Below are 18624 nucleotides of genomic sequence, written 5' to 3'. Positions count from 1 at the left end.
TCTACACAATGGGACAGTCCTCAATAAATGCAAATTAAACCACCGTTGTCTTGTCTGTAATTGTCTAAACTAGCAAAGCGCCTTTCTTTGGTGAAAAGAGCCGTCCAAAACTCCTTGCTCTGTCTACCCCTAGGGCCCAGTACATGCTTCATGCTTTATCTCTTTCTTGTGGCTTTTATCCACACAACATTAAAGGGACTCTATTTCCTTTATGCAGGCAAATAAAAAGTAGATTTAGAGAACAAAGATGAAAAGAAATGTTCCGCTGATGGTGTACTTCAGAGTCTGCAGCCTGGTCTTCAGACACTGGCTAAGTTAAAAGTTACACTGGGTTCCTTTACATCAGAAATTCAGATGAAAAAAATGAAACCAAGCATGTGCTCGTAAGGACTTGTAGTCCATTAGCATGAAGCTGTGTCATTGGCAGCTCTTGAAAAGGGATTTCCAGGCCTGCCTCCCAGCCTTCGTTAATGGGGAGGAAGAGCTCGGGAGCTGTGCGTTTGCCAGCGCCTTCTCAATCTGTTTCCATTTAAAGAATGTTTTCTCTAAGACTAAAAGCAGGCAATTGAGCCTCAACTGCACCATTAGCTCTGAAAGACCACCCTCCCCACCAGTTCAGCATTTCTCAGTAGGAATGGTCCACCGGAAATTTCAGGGGCTTGTGTTGTTTTTCCCAAGCAGATAAACATCAAACAAATCACAATTAAAATTCACTTAGCTCTCCAAATGAGAAACATTGGAAGAGAGGATTTGAGGGTTGTTTTTTTTCCAGAAAAAGCCTCATTTAAGAGAGCAGACATGGCACAGAGGTAATGGGTCTATCTCATGATAGTTCCACGCAATGAGCTTTGCATCAGACAGGGCCCTTTGAGACCCAGTCATGCCCTGACAGCATTGGGCCTGCCGTTTTAACGGTTAGCAGGTAGGTGGACATACCCGGATTCAGGTGACATACCTATTCTAGCCCTACTCTTACACAGCATTTGATTGATACTACCTTCCTCATCACTGCCACACATCTTCCTGTACCCCCATAGCCACAGGCCCTACATCCTCATAAAGTGACCATTGATTGGCCAAAGTGGAGCACTCTGACCTTTGCTCCCAGGTATTTACTCTTTTCTGCTCTACTCTCAGCCACCCATTCCTGCTCATCAACATGCAGCTCACTCTAGGGCCACTCTTCTCAGGTAGTTCCATCTTCTCTCCTCCTATATGTCCTGGGGGCTCAGCCACCAATGGAACTGGGCCAGCCTTGGTAGTCAACCCTATTCCGGCATTTACTCACCCTGGAAAGCCAGGCTACTTTGGGACTCCTGCTGCCTGATGTCTTTCCTCCAAAGTCCCAGTTGAGGTAAACTCTGCCACCTGCACTGAAGCTCATGGTGCAGTGGGGAGAAGGTGAACTCTGGTGCAGATGGTCCTGAGTTTAAACCTTAGATCTCTCGCTTATCAGCTTTTGTGCTTCATTTTCCCCGCATATCACCACAAGGTAGGTGACAATAAAAAGAGAAAATAAAGGGGACCTGGCACCCTAGCTGGTTTGGCTCAGTGGATAGAGGATTGGCCTGTGGACCAGAGTCCTGGGTTCGATTCTGGTCAAGGGCACTTCAGTCGCAGGCTTCTCCCTGGCCCTATGGCCCTGGTCAGGGCTCGTGCAGGAGGCAACCAATCGATGTGTTTATCTCACATATATGTTTCTCTCTGTCTTTCCCTCTCTCTTCCACTGTCCCTAAAAATCAATGGAAAAATATCCTCGGGTGAGGATTAACAAAAAAAATCAAGGCAAACAACAAAAGAGGACCTGGTATATTTTGGAAGGAGCCTCTAAGTTCATCTCCAGAGGTCTTTACCTCCTGGTATTTATGTCCTGGTGTAATCTCCTCCTACACTGAATCAGGGCTAGTTTTGTATGATCAGGAAATTATGGATGGGCCCTGGCTGGTGTGGTTCAGTTGGCTGGGCATTGTGCCATGCACCTAGAGGTCACTGGTTCCATTCCCAGCCAGGGCACATGCCCAGATTGCAGTCTCCATCCCCAGTGGGGAGCGTGCAGGAGATGCAGGAGGCAGCCAATAGATGGTTCTTGCTCATCAATGTTTCTCTCTCCTCTCTCTTCTTTAAAATAAATAAAAACAATTTAAAAAAGAAACAAATGATATTTATTTAATAAATAAAGGAGGTGATGATATGTTACTTATGAGGGTAGATTTTAAGAGGCATTGCAGTTTCTCCTTTTTCTCTAAAATTAATGCTGTGTCAACAGGACCCTCGGGCAGCCCTGTGGGAAAGTCCTAATGGAGAGAAGCTGGGAGCCTCCTACAAACATTCCTTACCAAATTGCCAGTCATGTGAATGAGTTACCTTGGAAAGGATCCTCCAGCCCCAGTCAAGCCTTCAGACGACTGCAGTCCAGCTGACATCAAGCTGACATCTCAAAAGAGACTCCAAGCCAGAACTACCCAGACAAGCTTCTCCTGGACTTGTGATTCACAGAAATTATATGAGAAAGTAAAATTTATTATTGTTAAGCCACTACATTTCGAAGTCATTTGTTATGCAGTAATACGTAACTGATACACAAGCAGTTGGTGCTCAGATGTTGTGTCATTCCTTCTCCATTAAATGGTTACCCCCTTTTTTCCTAAGCACATTGTTCCTTGCAGCACCTCATCTTCCCATCCCAGTGGTAACACAATTATTCTTGGCCATGTGTTATACAATCTCCCTTACATGTGTGGCACATGCACTGCTTCTCTCTGCCTTCCCTCTGCTCTCCACAGCTCACAGGGGCATGATTCAATAAATACTTCTTGCAGTGATAATCTTCTAAAAAAGTGAACCATTATACAAGGAATGTGGAAAAAGGTTCAGGGCCCATTTGTGAATCTAAGTTGCATGTTAGCAGTCATTGCATATCAATTGCTCCCTACTTTTTCTCAAAAATAACTTTGAGAAACATTGAATTCTTCATTGAGGATGCCTAAAGGTTTGAAAAAATGCTATTAATTATAGGACAGAAATATGTGGGTTAAGAAAAATCCCACTTAGTCTTCAGCACATGGCTGAACTTTGTATCACAAAAACAAGAGGCCATGAGAAATGGTTGAAGGTGCTAGGGAACAGGTGGTGAGTGACTATTAGTGAGAACATGGACCATATAGCCTTCTCTGTGAGCTCCCTGGGGTTATCAAAATATGGTTGTTTCAGCCTCTCTTACCTTTTCTCCTTTGAACTGCCATTCCCACCCTCTATCCTGTCACATTTCTGTATCCAGACAGAGATTGGGAGTACCATGAAGCATTTGAGAGGTAAACAGGGGCAGCAAGATAGGCACTTCCTAGTGCCCCTGAGAAGAGAGGAGCTGCAAGTCAAGTGGAGGAAGAGATCGGGAGGGCTGTGGCAGTTGATAATGGTAGGTTAACAGGACTTATATCCAATCAGAGAGCAAGAGGACCAAGCATAACAACAGTGAAAGGTACACCCTCCTAAAGATATATACTTCCTAATATATCTAGTGCAAAGACTCAATAGATCCTGTTAGAAAGTGGTTGGGCTTGGAACTATGCACAACACCTTGCCTCCTACCTGTGGCTTAGAGAAGCAGATTCAATCATTGTACAAGTGAAGAGGAGGTGGGTTCTGGCACCAAATGCAAGTTGCTCATCCCGACTGGTCAATATGGTCCAGATGACCATTTGTACAAAGACGAAGACAAGAGAGAGGAGCACCACCAAAGGGAATTGAAACAACACCTGGAAGTTTTAAAGCAACAGTATGGCTATGAAGAGAATATAATTTAGATTTAAAAGTACAAGAAGCCATGGTTTCTATGAAACAAGAACTGATAGTCATGAGGAGAGACAAGGTTAGTGAGAAAAGATCAAGACATTAAAATGTAATTGTCAACTTGCAAAAGCATTTGCTGCATATGACAGGTGGTTTATATATTTTATGTAAAGAGCTAATTTATACCAATATAAAATGAGTACACAGTAATAATTACATAAAGGATATAAATAGTCCATTTGCCAGTTATCAGATAAATGAACATTTGAATATAAATAAAGTCGTTCTGGCCTATTAGATTGGCAAAGATTTGAGAAATCCAGTGCAGGCTGAGGTTTGGGTAAACAAAAACTCTCTATAATGCAATTGAGGATGTGAAATATAATTTTTCTGAGAGATACTTAACAACAGGCTTTTAAAAGTCTTTATAATGTTTGCAAATTTTGACCCAAATTTTTTGTGCTAGAAATTTGCGATAATAAATATATGAGAATGGATAAATTGTGGTACATCTACAGAAAAAAATTTGAGGACATTTAGCAATGAGGATATGTATTTTTTAAACATATATATATATATATATATATATATATATATATATTGATTTTAGAGGGGAAGGGAGAGGGAGAGAGAGATAGAAACATCAATGATGAGAGAGAATCATTGATCAGCTGCCTCTTGCATGCCCCACACAGAGGATTGAGCCCACAACCCAGGCATATGCCCTGACTGGGTATCGAACCATGACCTCCAGGTTCATAGGTCAGCATTCAACCACTGAGTTAAGCCAGCCCAGCAGGATATGTATTTTTTACCTACAGGTTAAACTGAAGGAGAATTTAAAGCACTATGTAAAGTACAGTTGGCCCTCCATGTTTGTGAGTTCTGCATCCATGAATTCAACCAACCCAGATTGGAAATATATGGGGGGAAATGGTATGTTGCTGCTGACAAGTCCAGTGAGGCCCGTGATGGTGGTGTCTGTACTGCACACGTGCAGACCTTTTTCTTGTCATTATTCCCTAAACAATGCAGAACAACTATTTGCATGGCACTTACATTGTATTAGATGTAATAGATAATCTGGAGATGATTTCAAGTACACAGGAGAATGTGCATAGGTTATATGCAAATACTACGCCATCTATACTAATAAAAAAGTAATATGCTAATTAGACTGGGTCAACCAGACATCTTCTGGTCATCTGGGCCTCCTTCTGGACAAAGCCACAGTGGCGAGGGCTGAGGCAGAGGCGGTTAGGGGCAATCAGGCCAGCAGGGGAGCAGTTAGGGATGATCAGGCAGGCAGGGGAGGGCAGTTAGGGGTGATCAAGCCAGCAGGGAAGGGCAGTTAGGGGTGATTAGGCCGGCAGGGGAAGGTGGTTAGGGGTGATCAGGCCAACAGGCAGAGGTGGTTAGTGTAGATCACTCTGGCAGGCAGAGGAGTTAGGGGTGATCAGGCAGGCAGGCAGAGGTGGTTAGGGGTGATCAGGCAGGCAGGCAAGCAGGTGAGCGGTTAGGAACCAGCAGTCCCAGATTGGGAGAGGGATGTCCAACTGCCGATTTAGGCCTGATCCCTGTGGAATCAGGCCTAAACTGGCAGTCGGACATCCCCTGAGGGGTCCTGGATTGGAGATGGTGCAGGCTGGGCTGAGGAATCCTGCCCCCCCCTCCCCCCATCCATGCACAAATGTCATGCACTGGGCCTTTAGTTTTATATAAGGTCCCTGAGCATCCATGAACTTTGGTGTCTGTGGGGGGTTCTGGAACCAACCCTCCTCAGATACTGAGGAATGACTGCATAAGGCAGAAAGATGAAAGACTAACAGTGGTATTTTGGGGTAATAGGAATACAAGTAATTTTAGTTTTTTTCTTTTAGCCCTACATAGTCTAACATTTTTATAATTGGCATTTATTCCTTTCATAATTAAAAAAAAATATTTACTATTTAGTTTTCCATTGCCTACAGTCATCTATCTTTATGCTACATATCCATTCAAGTAAAAAATAATTTACCTTTTATGCATTGATAGACTAAGTACTATAAAAATGCTGTCATCAGAATGTAATGTAAGTCAAAATGAGAAGAAATGATTATGACAATTGCTACTGTACACCACAATGCAAGTGTCTGGAATGAGGATCATTCTGTATGATTGCAGCTAGATGTCTCTGCTTGTGGATACCATTTTTGGCCTCACAGGAAAGCTATTGCATAAATACTTACGAACCTTCATTCACCAATAAGTCATACTTGATGCATTACCGTACCTATAGTCTGTGTTTATACTTCTTTATAATTCAAAAAAAGGTGAAAATCTCTTTCAATAAAAATGTCTTCAGTCAATAGTGGTTTTAAATTTCTATTTAGAAATAAGATTTTTAGCATTGAAAATGTACCTCTGGATTAGAAAGAATGCCTTAGCAGTAACATGAAAGAGCTATCATTTCACATCACTGAAATGTAATGTTTTGAGATCATTTTTTTTCGAAGCCTCTCCATCTTCCATACATACTCATATGCACACTTGTTGAATCTCCCCCCCAATTTCTGGTACATAATATATGGTCATACTTATTAGTTTAAAAAAATGATAGAGTGGAGTCAGGGAATATCATATTGACACTCAGATTTATTCCATCCAAAGAGAATGCAACATCTTTTTCTCCCTTCACTTCTTCCATTTCCACTGCGCCCCTGGACTTTCAAAACTCCTCCATTCAGCTTCTCTCTCTGAACGCATGATTAAAAACCGCGGGTGTGGATGGAAGTAGCCCTATTCCGGGATTGCAGAAAACTGTTCTGACACGTATAAGTCCTGTATGACCTTGAGCAAATCATTTACACTTTTGAACCTCAGTTGCGACATCTGAAGAGGAAAAAGAACCCTCCCTTTACATCCCCACCATAATATTTTGAAGATGTAAGATAGCACAAGTGAAGTGCTTTGTGTTATAAAACCCAAGGAAGTTTTATTGTAGGCACATGTGCTATGCTCTTTTTACCTGATGAGATCTGTAACCAACCTGGCCGTGCTTTTATCTATAAGCTTAGGAGTTCCATTGCTCCGAATGAAGTCACCTTGGCTGGCATGGACACTCAAATCTGCAAGCGTGCAGCCTCCGCATTGCATCCCGCTGTCCACCAGCATCCCGCAAACTCTTTTCCTGGCCCCTCGCTTCCTGGTCCTTTGGAAGAGGCAGACAATGAGATGTCCTGAGTCTCTGCTCATTTGAGCGGCCTCCTCCTCGTGTGGTTTGGGTAGGTGCATTGTTCAGGCTGATTTGATTGCAGTCCAAACAATGGGCACCACAGTAAAAAGCAACCAACTCAAGCCTCTAAGCATTTTAGCAAGCAGGGCATTATCCAATAGACTGCCTTTCCTATTTTGAGTTTAAGCTTGAAAGGCCACTCAGAAAGAGAATAAGTACTTCTCTGACACAGTGAATGAAGTCTAAACCAAACACATCCCGCCCTGTGAGGCCTGCGGGCTGAGCTTCTCTCCGACGTGATGGGGCAGATGGCGGTGGGTGCATCATTCCCCAGGGCTGGCCCCACAGAACGAGCTGGTGTCCTTTCACCTGGCCCACTTTTTCCTAAGTGACAGTTAGTCCACTTTATCATGCACAAAAGTTTATTCCTTTTGCTCTTAAAACAAACAAAAAATAAAAATGCATCACCAAGAGAAACATGGCATCAGCATTGCTAGACGTTCATGTGCATGTCTAATATAAAACAGTGCTTTAAGATGGGTTTTGAATTCATCAAAAAGCTCTTTGAACATCAAATATTCATCCGCCATATTTTAATGGCTCCCGGGTATTTGTATGGGAGTCCTCTTACCTTTTAAACCAGTTCATATTGTTGGGAATGTGAGCAGGTTCTAAATTTTCACTGTGTAAACCACACTACAGTGAACATTCCTGTAACTAAACTCGTGTTATGTCCTGACAGTTAAACTCCCTGACATGGAATGACTGGGTCAGCAGAAGGACATTTTAAAGATTTTTGAAATATCTGTCAAACTGCTCTCCAAATCAGTGGTCCCAGTTTTCACACATCCCCTCCCCCAGTCATACATGCACCCTTCACAGTATTATAATATTTAAAGTATGTCTCAAACAAATTTCAATGTTTATACTTAAGTAGCTCTGATTACTAATAAAGAACAGCACCTTTTCACCTACTGGCCCTTTATTAGTTTGGGGGTGTGTGTTTACTATTTATGTATATATTAATATATATGGACCCATTTTTACTGGATAATCTTTTAATTTATTTATAAGGGGTCATTGAATATTATTATTAACAATATTAGTTCTATATTGAATTGCATTACAAATACATTCAATATTCCATTTGTTTTCATTTTGTTTATTTTTTTATGTTGTCAAAAAAAATCTTTTTCCTTATGAGTTCTGTCTATTGAGAGCCAAACCTCTGTCTTGAAGAAAGTGCCAAATGTTCAAGGAAGAGCTGGGCATTTGGGGAGAGTCCCCCAGCTGACACGTGGTCCCATAACCTTTGCTCTCCCTGCGGTGCAGCTGTCACCAAATGTACTGATCTGCAGAGGGAAAGGGGCCTCTAGACAGAGTTGCCCCTACTCTCCCACTTTGCTGCCAGGACTAGCTCCCCCAAATCAGACGGTGTTAGTGGCCTCCTGCCAGGATTTTCTCCACTTACTTCCCAAGATGCTATACTGCTTTTTCATGAAGAAGAGGTGTTACTTAGCTTTTGTGAATTCATTAAAGTAGGTCTTATCTACACTATGTTTTATGGGGAATTCCTCAAAGTTTGAGGCATGACACAGACATGCCTCCCTATCTCAGTGTTGAGTAAGGTTTGTGCTACTTAGTTGAACTTGAGCCATTTCAGACAGCTATTAATACTGCTTTTTGTGTCTCCATCTTTCCCAGAGCATTGTTTTGCATCATGTTACCCATTATACATGTATTTCCCCATTGTTTTCTCCTTCTTTCTATGGCTAATAAAGGGAAGGAGTATTAATGGTTTTCTTTTTAATCGGAAGTCTTACTCTATCAGTTTTCCAGTTGGCTCCTTGACTACCTGGTTAGACAATTAAATCATGTTAAGATAATCCTTTCATCTCCTTTTTCAATATTTACACATTTTTGTTTTCATGTACAATTGCATCTGCTGAGATTTTTAGGACAACATTAAATAATGGCTATAAGGGTGAAAATAATGGTCACCCAGATTTTAATAGGAATGTTTCCAGTGCTAAGTAAAATGCCTGTTTTATATTTTCTGTATCAACCTAGGAATGCTACTGGCATTAGTAGGCAGGGGCCAGGACATCTGAAGCACTGAATAGTCTTTAATTATTATAAATGTAAATTTTGGCTGTCTTTTTATCAGCAATAGATGACCATATGTATTCAGGGCTTTCTCCTTCAATAAAAGATGACACTAGCAGATTTTCTGACATTGAGCCATCCTTCATTTCTAGTTATTATGTACTATTCTTTAAAACACTACTATAACCAATTTTCCAGTTGTTTTGTGAATATTTTTCACATTGTGCCACATAAAATTCAGTTGTTGTAATTTTTTTATTCACCCTACCAGTAGCATGTCTAAGTCTGGAGTGAGGTCATTATTAAACAAATCTCTCAAACTAGGTTGAGAGAAACCCAGTGACAAGGCAAATATTGAATTAAAAGCTTCACAACACATCTCAATAGGAACAAAAAATCATGTCAGATAATACTCCTTAATGATAAAAATACTAAGTAAGCTAGGACTAGAAAGTAATGTCTTCCCTGATTAAGAGAATATATACAAAAACCCCATAGCTAGCATCACACCTAATGATGAAAGACTGAACACTTTCCCTTAAGAGTAGGAAAAGATAAGAATGTGCACTTTTATCACTTCTACTTAACATTTACTGGATATGCTAGCCAGAACAATTAGGCAAGAAAATGAAATAAAAGGCATCCATATTGGAAAGGAAAAAGTAAAACTTTCTCTAATTGTAGATGAAATGATCTTGTAAACAGAAATCCCAGGGAATTCACTAAAAAAAAATAATGAACTATTAGAATTAATAAATGAGCTTAGTAATGTTGCAGGACACAAGATCAATATATAAAAATCAAATGTATTTCTACAGTAGTAATAAATAAACTGAAAATGAACTTAAGAAAACTATTCAATTTACAATAGCATCAAAAGAACAAAATGCTTAGAAATAAATTTAACAAAAGAATATAAAAATAATTCTGAAAACTATAAAATATTGTTGAAAAAAATTAAAGACCTTAATAAAAAGACATCCCATGTTTATAGGTCAGAGATTTAATATTGTTAAGATGGCAGTACTCCCCAAATTGATCTACAGATTAAATATAGACACTATCAAAATCCAAGCTGGCTTTGCTGAAAAAAATTGACATATTTATCCTAAAATTCACTTAGAAATTCGAGGGACTTAGACTTGCCAAACCACATTTTAAAAACACACAAACATAAATAAAACCCAAAGCTGAACTACTCACATTTCCCAATTTCAAAACTTACTGAAAATTTATAGCAATCAAGACAGTGTCAAAGTAATGTAAGGGCATAGATTAATGGAGAGTCCAAAACTAATATTCACATTTATGGTTAATTGATTTTTTTTATAAGAGTGCCAGATAATTCAATGACAAAAGTGGAGTTTCTTTAACCAATGCTTCTGGAACAAGTAGATATTCACTTGAAAATGTATCAAGATCTACCCTTACCTCACACCATATACAAAAATAAACTTAAAATGGATCAAAGACCTATATATAACAGCTAAAACTATGAAACTCTTAGAGGAAGCATGTCTGTATTTATAATCTCAGGTTAGGCAATTTCTTTTCTTATGATAAAAAACCAAAACACAGCAACAACAAAATAAATTGATAAATTTGACATCATCAAAAGTATAAACTTCTGGGCCCTGGCCAGTTGGCTCAATCAGTGGACCATCATCCCATACACCACCAAAAGGTCGCAGGTTCAATTCTTGGTCAGGGTGTGTAAAGGAGGCAATCAATTGATGGGTTTTTCTCTCTCCCAACTTTCTCTCTCTCTCTTCCTTCCTCTCTCTCTCTAAAATCAATAAACATATCCTTGGGTTAGAATAAAAAAACAAAAACAACTTTTCAAGGACATCACCAAGAAAGTGAAAAGGACATCACCAAGAAAGTGAAAAGGCACCCCAGAGAATGGTATAAAACTTTGCAAATCATCCTATCTAATAAAGACAGAATATGCAAATTGACTGTCACTCTGCATCAAATATGGTGGCACCCACAGCCAATAAGGAGGGAATATGCAAATTGATGCAACAAAGATGGTGGCAGCCAGGCTGGGACACAGGCGTTCTATCCCACCCTAGCCACTCCGGGCCTCTGGGCAGTGTGCCCGCAGGTGCAGAGCGGCCGGGGCAGGGCGGGACGCCTGCTATGGGGTGGAGGGGCGGGGGGTGGAGGGAGCTACAGGAGGGTGGCAGGGCTGGAGTAAAGGCAGAAGGTGACTCCAGCCAGAGCAAAGGCGGAAGGCAGCTCCGGCTGAAGCGAAGGTGAAAGGCAGTGGCCAGAGCGAAGGCCCGAGTCCCAGGTGCTGGAGGGAAGCCGGTGTTGGCAGCCAGGGGAAGGAAGTCCTATTCTTGCAAGAATCTTTGTGCATCAGGCCTCTGGTATATATTATAAGGGAGTTGTATCTACAATATACAGGTTTACCTCATATTATTGCTCCTCACTTTATTGCACTACACAGATGTTGCCTTTTTTTTATAAATTGCTGGCAAGATCCTCCACCAGCAAAAAAAAAAAAATATGACTCACTTTATTTCGGTGGTCTGGAACTGATCTTGCAATATCACTGAGGTATGCTTGTATAAAGAACTCGTACAACTCAATAATAAGGCACCCAATTGAAAAAATAGGAAAGGATCCAAAAAGCTATTTCTCAAAAAAGAAAAAAAATATATATACAAATGATCAATAAGCCCATGACAATATGTTCAACATCAGTAGTCATCAGGGAAATGCCAATTAAAATCACAATGATATACTCACTAGCCTGACTATAATTCAAGAGATAATAAAGTATCGCTGAAGATATGGACTAAGTAAAAATCCTCAAATATTGCTGGTGGGAATGCAAAATGGCTTAACTGCAGTTTTCAAACGTTAAATATAGAGGTAGGAGCAATTTCACTCCCACCTATATACCCAAAAGACATCACATTGCTAGAGTTTTGTTGGTTAAAGCAAGTCATATAGCAAAACTCAACTTAAAGGGGAAAACAAAAACAAACAAACAAACAAAAAGCAACTTACCATATACCTGAAGGAAAAATCAGAAATATTAGTGGACTATGCTAATACCAACTATAATTTGCTTTTCTTTCTGCCAAATAGTCTTTCACAAGCAGAACACACCTTCTCCTCAAAGGAAACAAATTGACTGCATCCAGCTCATTGTCTGGCATCTCTAAGTAACACTCCTTGTTTCTCTAGCAGGACTGAATGGATTCTTCTTGGTACAGAAACCTATGAAATAAATAGACAAGTTATCTGTCTTGACACACTCAATATAAAATAGTGAAACAGGGAGAATGGGAGAAAAAGAGTAATCACTACTCTGGCAATTCTAAAATCCCTTGGGCAGACATTGGGAAACCTCTCCCCTAGGGTGACAGTATGTTTTTGGCTTGGGTCCTGCTCTGTCTACTAGCTTGGAGCCCTTAGAATCTTGGAGCTACCCTCTTCATAAAGGTTCTTCCCTTTCCACTCCTCATCTTGGCCACTTATAAACATGGCATCAGAACATTCCTGGAACATGCCTAGGATAAGGCATCAGAACATATGTCTTCCTTGGGGACCACATTTTGCTCTTAGATAGTTGGGATCTTAAGACTTGTTCAATAACACAGTCTTTTTTATTTTTTACCAAAAAAAAAAATTTTTATCCTCAAAATTCAGTCAGCATACCTTCTATTTGATTCAAGTCATCAGTAGATGCCAATAGCTTTCTAAACATAATTCATATTTGTTACATTTAATAGCTTTTTTTAAAAAATATTTTTATTGAGGTATTATATGTGTACATATCTTACTATTACCCCCCCACCCCACACCCACACATGCCCTCCCCCCCAGAGTTTTGCGTCCATTGTTTATGCTTATATGCATGCATACAAGTCCTTCATTTGATTTCATAACTCCCCCACCTTTCCCAAACTTTCCCCCTGTAATTTGAAAGTCTGTTTGATGCTTTACTGTCTCTGTATCTATCTTTTTGTTCACCACTTTATAATGTTCTTTACTATCCCTAAATGAGTGAGATCATGTGGTATTTTTCTTTCATTGACTGGCTTATTTCACTTAGCATAATGTTCTCCAATTCCATCCAGGTTGCTGCAAATGATGAGAATTCCTTCTTTTTTATGGCAGCATAGTATTCCATTGTGTAGATGTACCACAGTTTTCCGATCCAGTCATCTGCTGATGGGCACCTAGGCTGTTTCCAAATCTTAGCTATTGTAAATTGTGCTGCTATGAACATAGTGGTGCATATATCCTTTCTGATTGGTGTTTCTAGTTTCTTCAGATATATTCCCAGGAGTGGGATTACTGGGTCAAATGGGAGTTCCATTTTCAGTTTTTTGAGGAAACTCCATACTGTTCTCCACAGTGGCTGCACCAGTCTGCATTCCCACCAGCAGTGCACGAGGGTTCCTTTTTCTCCGCATCCTCGCCAACACTTGTTGTTTGTTGATTTGTTGATGATAGCCATTCTGACAGGTGTGAGATGGTACCTCATTGTTGTTTTGATTTGCATCTCTCGGATAATAAGTGACTTTGAACATGTTTTCATGTGTCTCTTGGCCTTCCTTCTGTCTTCTTTTGAAAATATTCTGTTTAGGTCTGTTGCCCATTTTTTTATTGGATCATTTATCTTCCTCTTATTAAGTTGCATAAGCTGCCTGTAGATGTTGGAGATTAAACCTTTATCAGTGATAGCATTTGCAAATATGTTTTCCCATGCAGTGGGCTTTCTTGTTGTTTTGTTGATGGTTTCTTTTGCTGTAAAAAAGCTTTTTATTTTGATGTAGTCCCATTTGTTAATTTTCTCTTTAGCTTCCATTGCCCTAGGGGCAGTGTCAGTGAAGAAGTTCTTGTGGCATATGTCTGAGATTTTGTTGCCTGTGGATTCCTCTAGTATTTTTATGGTTTCCCGTCTTATGTTTAAGTCCTGTATCCATTTTGAGTTTATTTTTGTGTATGGTGTAAGTTGGTGATCTAGTTTCATTTTTTTGCATGTATCTGTCCAGTTTTCCCAACACCATTTATTGAAGAGACTGTCTTGACTCCATTGTATGTTCATGCCTCCTTTGTCAAATATTAATTGAGCATAGTGGTTTGGGTCGATATCTGGGTTCTCTATTCTGTTCCATTGATCAATATGTCTGTTCTTGTGCCAGTACCAGGCTGTTTTGAGAACAGTGGCTTTGTAATACAGCTTGAAATCTGGTAATGAGATCCCACCTACTTTATTCTTCTTTCTGAGGATTGCTGAGGCTAGTCGGGGTCTTTTTTTATTCCAGATGAATTTTTGGAGAGTTCTTTCTAGGTCTGTGAAATATGCTGTTGGTATTTTGATGGGGAGTGCATTGAATCTGTAGATTGCTTTGGGTAGTATGGACATTTTAATGATGTTGATTCTACCAATCCAGGAACATGGTATGTTCTTCCATCTGTTTACGTCTTCCTCTATCTCTTTTTTCAGTGTCCTGTAGTTTTCTGCGTATAGGTCTTTTACCTCCTTAGTTAAGTTTATTCCTAGGTATCTTAATTTTTTTGGTGCGATGGTAAATGGGATTGCTTTTTTAGTCTCTCTTTCTGTAAGTTCATTATTGGTGTATAGAAAAGCCATAGATTTCTTGGCGTTAATTTTGTATCCTGCTACATTGCCGAATTCATTTATTAAGTCTATTAGTTTTTTGATGGAATCTTTTGGGTTTTTTATGTACAATATCATGTCATCTGCAAATAAGGACAGCTTCACTTCTTCTTTTCCAATTTGGATGCCTCTTATTTCTTCTTCTTGCCTAATTGCGATAGCTAATACTTCCAGTACTATGTCAAACAGGAGTGGTGAGAGTGGGCATCCCTGTCTTGTTCCTGTTCTTAGGGGAAATGGTTTTAGTTTTGCCCATTGAGTATGATGTTTGCTGTGGGTTTATCATAAATAGCTTTTATTATGTTGAGGTATGAGCCTTCTATTCCCACCTTGTTGTTGAGAGTTTTTATCAAGAAAGGGTGTTGGATTTTGTCAAATGCTTTTTCTGCATCTATTGATATGACTATGTGATTTTTATCTCTCAATTTGTTTATGTGATGTATCACGTTTATTGATTTGCGGATATTGTACCATCCTTGCATTCCTGGAATAAATCCTACTTGGTCATGGTGTATGATCTTTCTGATGTACTGCTGGAGCCGATTTGCTAGAATTTTGTTGAGGATTTTGGCATCAATGTTCATGAGGGATATTGGCCTGTAATTCTCTTTCATTGAGTTGTCTTTATCTGGTTTTGGTATTAGGGTGATGCTGGCTTCATAGAAGGAGCCTGGAAGTGTTCCTTCCTCTTGAATTTTTTGGAATAGTCTGAGGAGGATAGGTTTTAGTTCTTCCTTGAAAGTTTGATAAAACTCTCCTGTGAAGCCATCTGGCCCCGGGCTTTTGTTTGCCGGAAGCTTTTTGATGACTGCTTCAATTTCTTCCATAGTTACTGGCATGTTGAGCTGTTTAGAATCTTCCTGATTGAGTTTTGGAAGGTTGTATTTTTCTAGGAATATGTCGATTTCCTCTAGGTTGTCCAGTTTGTTGGAATAGAGTTGTTCGTAGTATTTTGTAACAATCCTTTGTATTTCGTCGGGATCTGTTGTTATTTCACCTCTTTCATTTCTGATTTTGTTTATTTGGGTCCTCTCTCTTTGCTTCTTGGTGAGCCTGGCTAGAGGTCCATCAATCTTGTTTATCCTTTCAAAGAACCAGCTCTTGGTTTTGTTGATCTTTTGTATTGTTTCTTTGGTCTCTATGTCGTTTATCTCCGCTCTGATCTTTATTATTTCTTTCCTTCTGCTTACACTGGGCTTATCTTGTTGCTCTCTCTCTAACTCTTTGAGTTGTTGGGTTAGGTAATTTATTACCATTGTTTCTTGTTTTTTGCAGTAGGCTTATAGAGCTATGAACTTCCCTCTCAGGACTGCTTTTCGCTGTGTCCCATAGATTTTGGATTGTTGTGTTTTCATTGTCGTTTGTTGCCATGATGTTTTTTATTTCTTCCTTGATGTCTTTGGTAACCCAGTCATGGTTTAATAGCATGCTGTTTAGTCTCCAAGTGTTTGATTTCTTTGGGTTGTTTTTATTGTAGTTGATTTCCAGTTTTATGCCACTGTGATCTGAGATGATACTTGATATGATTTCTATCTTCTTGAATTTGGAGAGACTTTGCCTATGTCCTAACATATGGTCTATCTTTGAAAATGACCCATGTGCACTTGAGAAGAATGTATATTCTGTGGCTTTTGGGTGAAATGTTCTGAAGATGTCGATTAATTCCATCTGTTCTAGTGAGTCATTTAGGATTGATGTTTCTTTGCTGATTTTTTGTTTAGAGGATTTGTCCAATGGTGATAGTGGGGTATTGAAGTCTCCTACTATGATTGTATTACTGTCAATCTCTCCTTTGATATCTTCCAGGAGTTTTTTAATGTATCTTGGTGCTCCTGTATTGGGTGCATATATGTTTACCAGAGTTATTTCTTCTTGTTGGATTTCTCCCTTTAGTATTATGAAGTGGCCTTCATTATCTCTTGTTATGTCCTTCACTTTGAGATCTAATTTGTCAGATATAAGTATTGCAACCCCAGCTTTTTTTTTCATTTCCATTTGCCTGGAAAACCTTTTTCCATCCCTTTACTCTCAGTCTGTATGCATCCTTTTTTTTTGAGGTGGGTTTCCTGTAGACAGCAGATATCTGGGTTTTGTTTTCTTATCCAGTCTGTTACCCTGTGTCTTTTGATTGGGGCATTCAATCCATTTACATTTAAAGTTATTATTGATAGGTACTTATTTGACGCCATTTTTATTCTATACCCCTGTGTACCTTCTTTGCTTCCTATTTCTTTCTTTCTTTCTTTCTTTCTTTCTTTCTTTCTTTCTTTCTTTCTTTCTTTCTTTTTTTTTTTACAGCAGACCCTTTAGCATTTCTTTCATTGCTGGTTTGGTGGTGATAAACTCCCTTAGTCCTTTTTTGTCTGTGAAGCTCCTGATTTCACCTTCAATTTTGATTGATAGCCTTGCTGGGTACAGTATTCTTGGATTTAGACCCTTCCTTTGCATGACTTGGTATATTTCATTCCATTCCCTTCTGGCCTGATGAGTTTCTGTTGAGAAATCAGTTGCTAGTCTGATGGGGGTTCCTTTGTATGTAACTGTCTGTCTCTCTCTGGCCGCTTGTAAGATTCTTACTTTGTCGTTGGTGTTTGCCAACTTAACTATAATGTGCCTTGGCGTCGGTCTTTTGGGGTTCATTTTGCTTGGAACTCTGTGAGCTTCTTGGATTTGTGTGGGTTTTTTCTTCCGTATATCAGGGAAGTTTTCTGTTATTATTTCTTCAAACAGGTTTTCTATTCCTTGCTCAGTTTCCTTTCCTTCTGGCACCCCTATTATCCTGATGTTGTTTTGTTTTGTATTGTCCCGAAGTTCCCTTATGCTCTCCTCAATCTTTCTAATTTTTGTTTCTAGAAGCTGTTGTAATTGGGTATTTTTTTCCATCTTGTCTTCTAGCTCACTTATGCGGTCCTCTGCTTCATCTAGTCTACTCTTGATGCTTTCTATTGAGTTCTTTACAGCAGCGATGTCATTTTTCATTTCTTCTTGGTTCTTCTTGGTTCTTACTCATATTGTCGAATTTGTCTTCCATCCTTTTCAGCCACTTTATGACCATTTCTCTGAATTCTTTCTCTGATAGGTTGTTTGCCTCTAAATTGTTTACTTCCTTTTCTGGTGATGCCTGCTTCTCTTTCCTGTGGGGGCTGTTTTTTTGTCTCCTCATGGTCTCTCTTCTCCGGATGTCTGATTATATAGATTTCTCTCTCTGGCGTTGATTTAAAGGTATAAAATACAACACAACCAGGCACAACAGACAAGGCACTGAACAGAATTGTATTCACGATATTAATAACCTCCAATAAAGGTAACCACCAGAGAAAGACAAATTAGGGAATAGGAGTGGAAGAGGGAGAGTAAAAAGAAAGAACAACAACGAAAAAAAAAAAAAAAAACACAAAGAGTGTGAATCTGAACTTGGGAAAAGAGCAGAAAGAAAGAAAAGAAAAAGAAATAACAGAAAAGAAAAAGAAAAAAAGAAAAAAAAAGTAAGAGAGACAAGAATGATACTAAGAGAGAAAAGGAGAACAAACTATATATATGGGGAGTAAACTCCACTAGAACAACCACTATTCCCAGCAAATTCCAGCAACACGAGCCTGGAGATTAATACAAACTGCAACAGCAGCTAATATCAAGTGAGACAAGGGAAAACAAAAGTAAAAAACAAACAAAAACAAAGCAAACAAAAGAACCAACCAAACCAACAAAAAGAATAATCAAAACAATCTCATAAAAAAGCATAAAAATTCAATCTAATCAACATTCAAGCAAACAACAACAAAAGGCCCGAGAGAAAAATAATTTTTTTAAGGTAGCGTAGAGAGAGATTTGTATGGATTTGGAGCAGGGGGTTGGGAATTAGATATAT

Source organism: Eptesicus fuscus, chromosome 20, assembly GCF_027574615.1.
Source record: "Eptesicus fuscus isolate TK198812 chromosome 20, DD_ASM_mEF_20220401, whole genome shotgun sequence".
NCBI classification, from domain to species: Eukaryota; Metazoa; Chordata; class Mammalia; order Chiroptera; family Vespertilionidae; genus Eptesicus; species Eptesicus fuscus.
Note: the sequence above shows the minus strand (reverse complement) of the source record.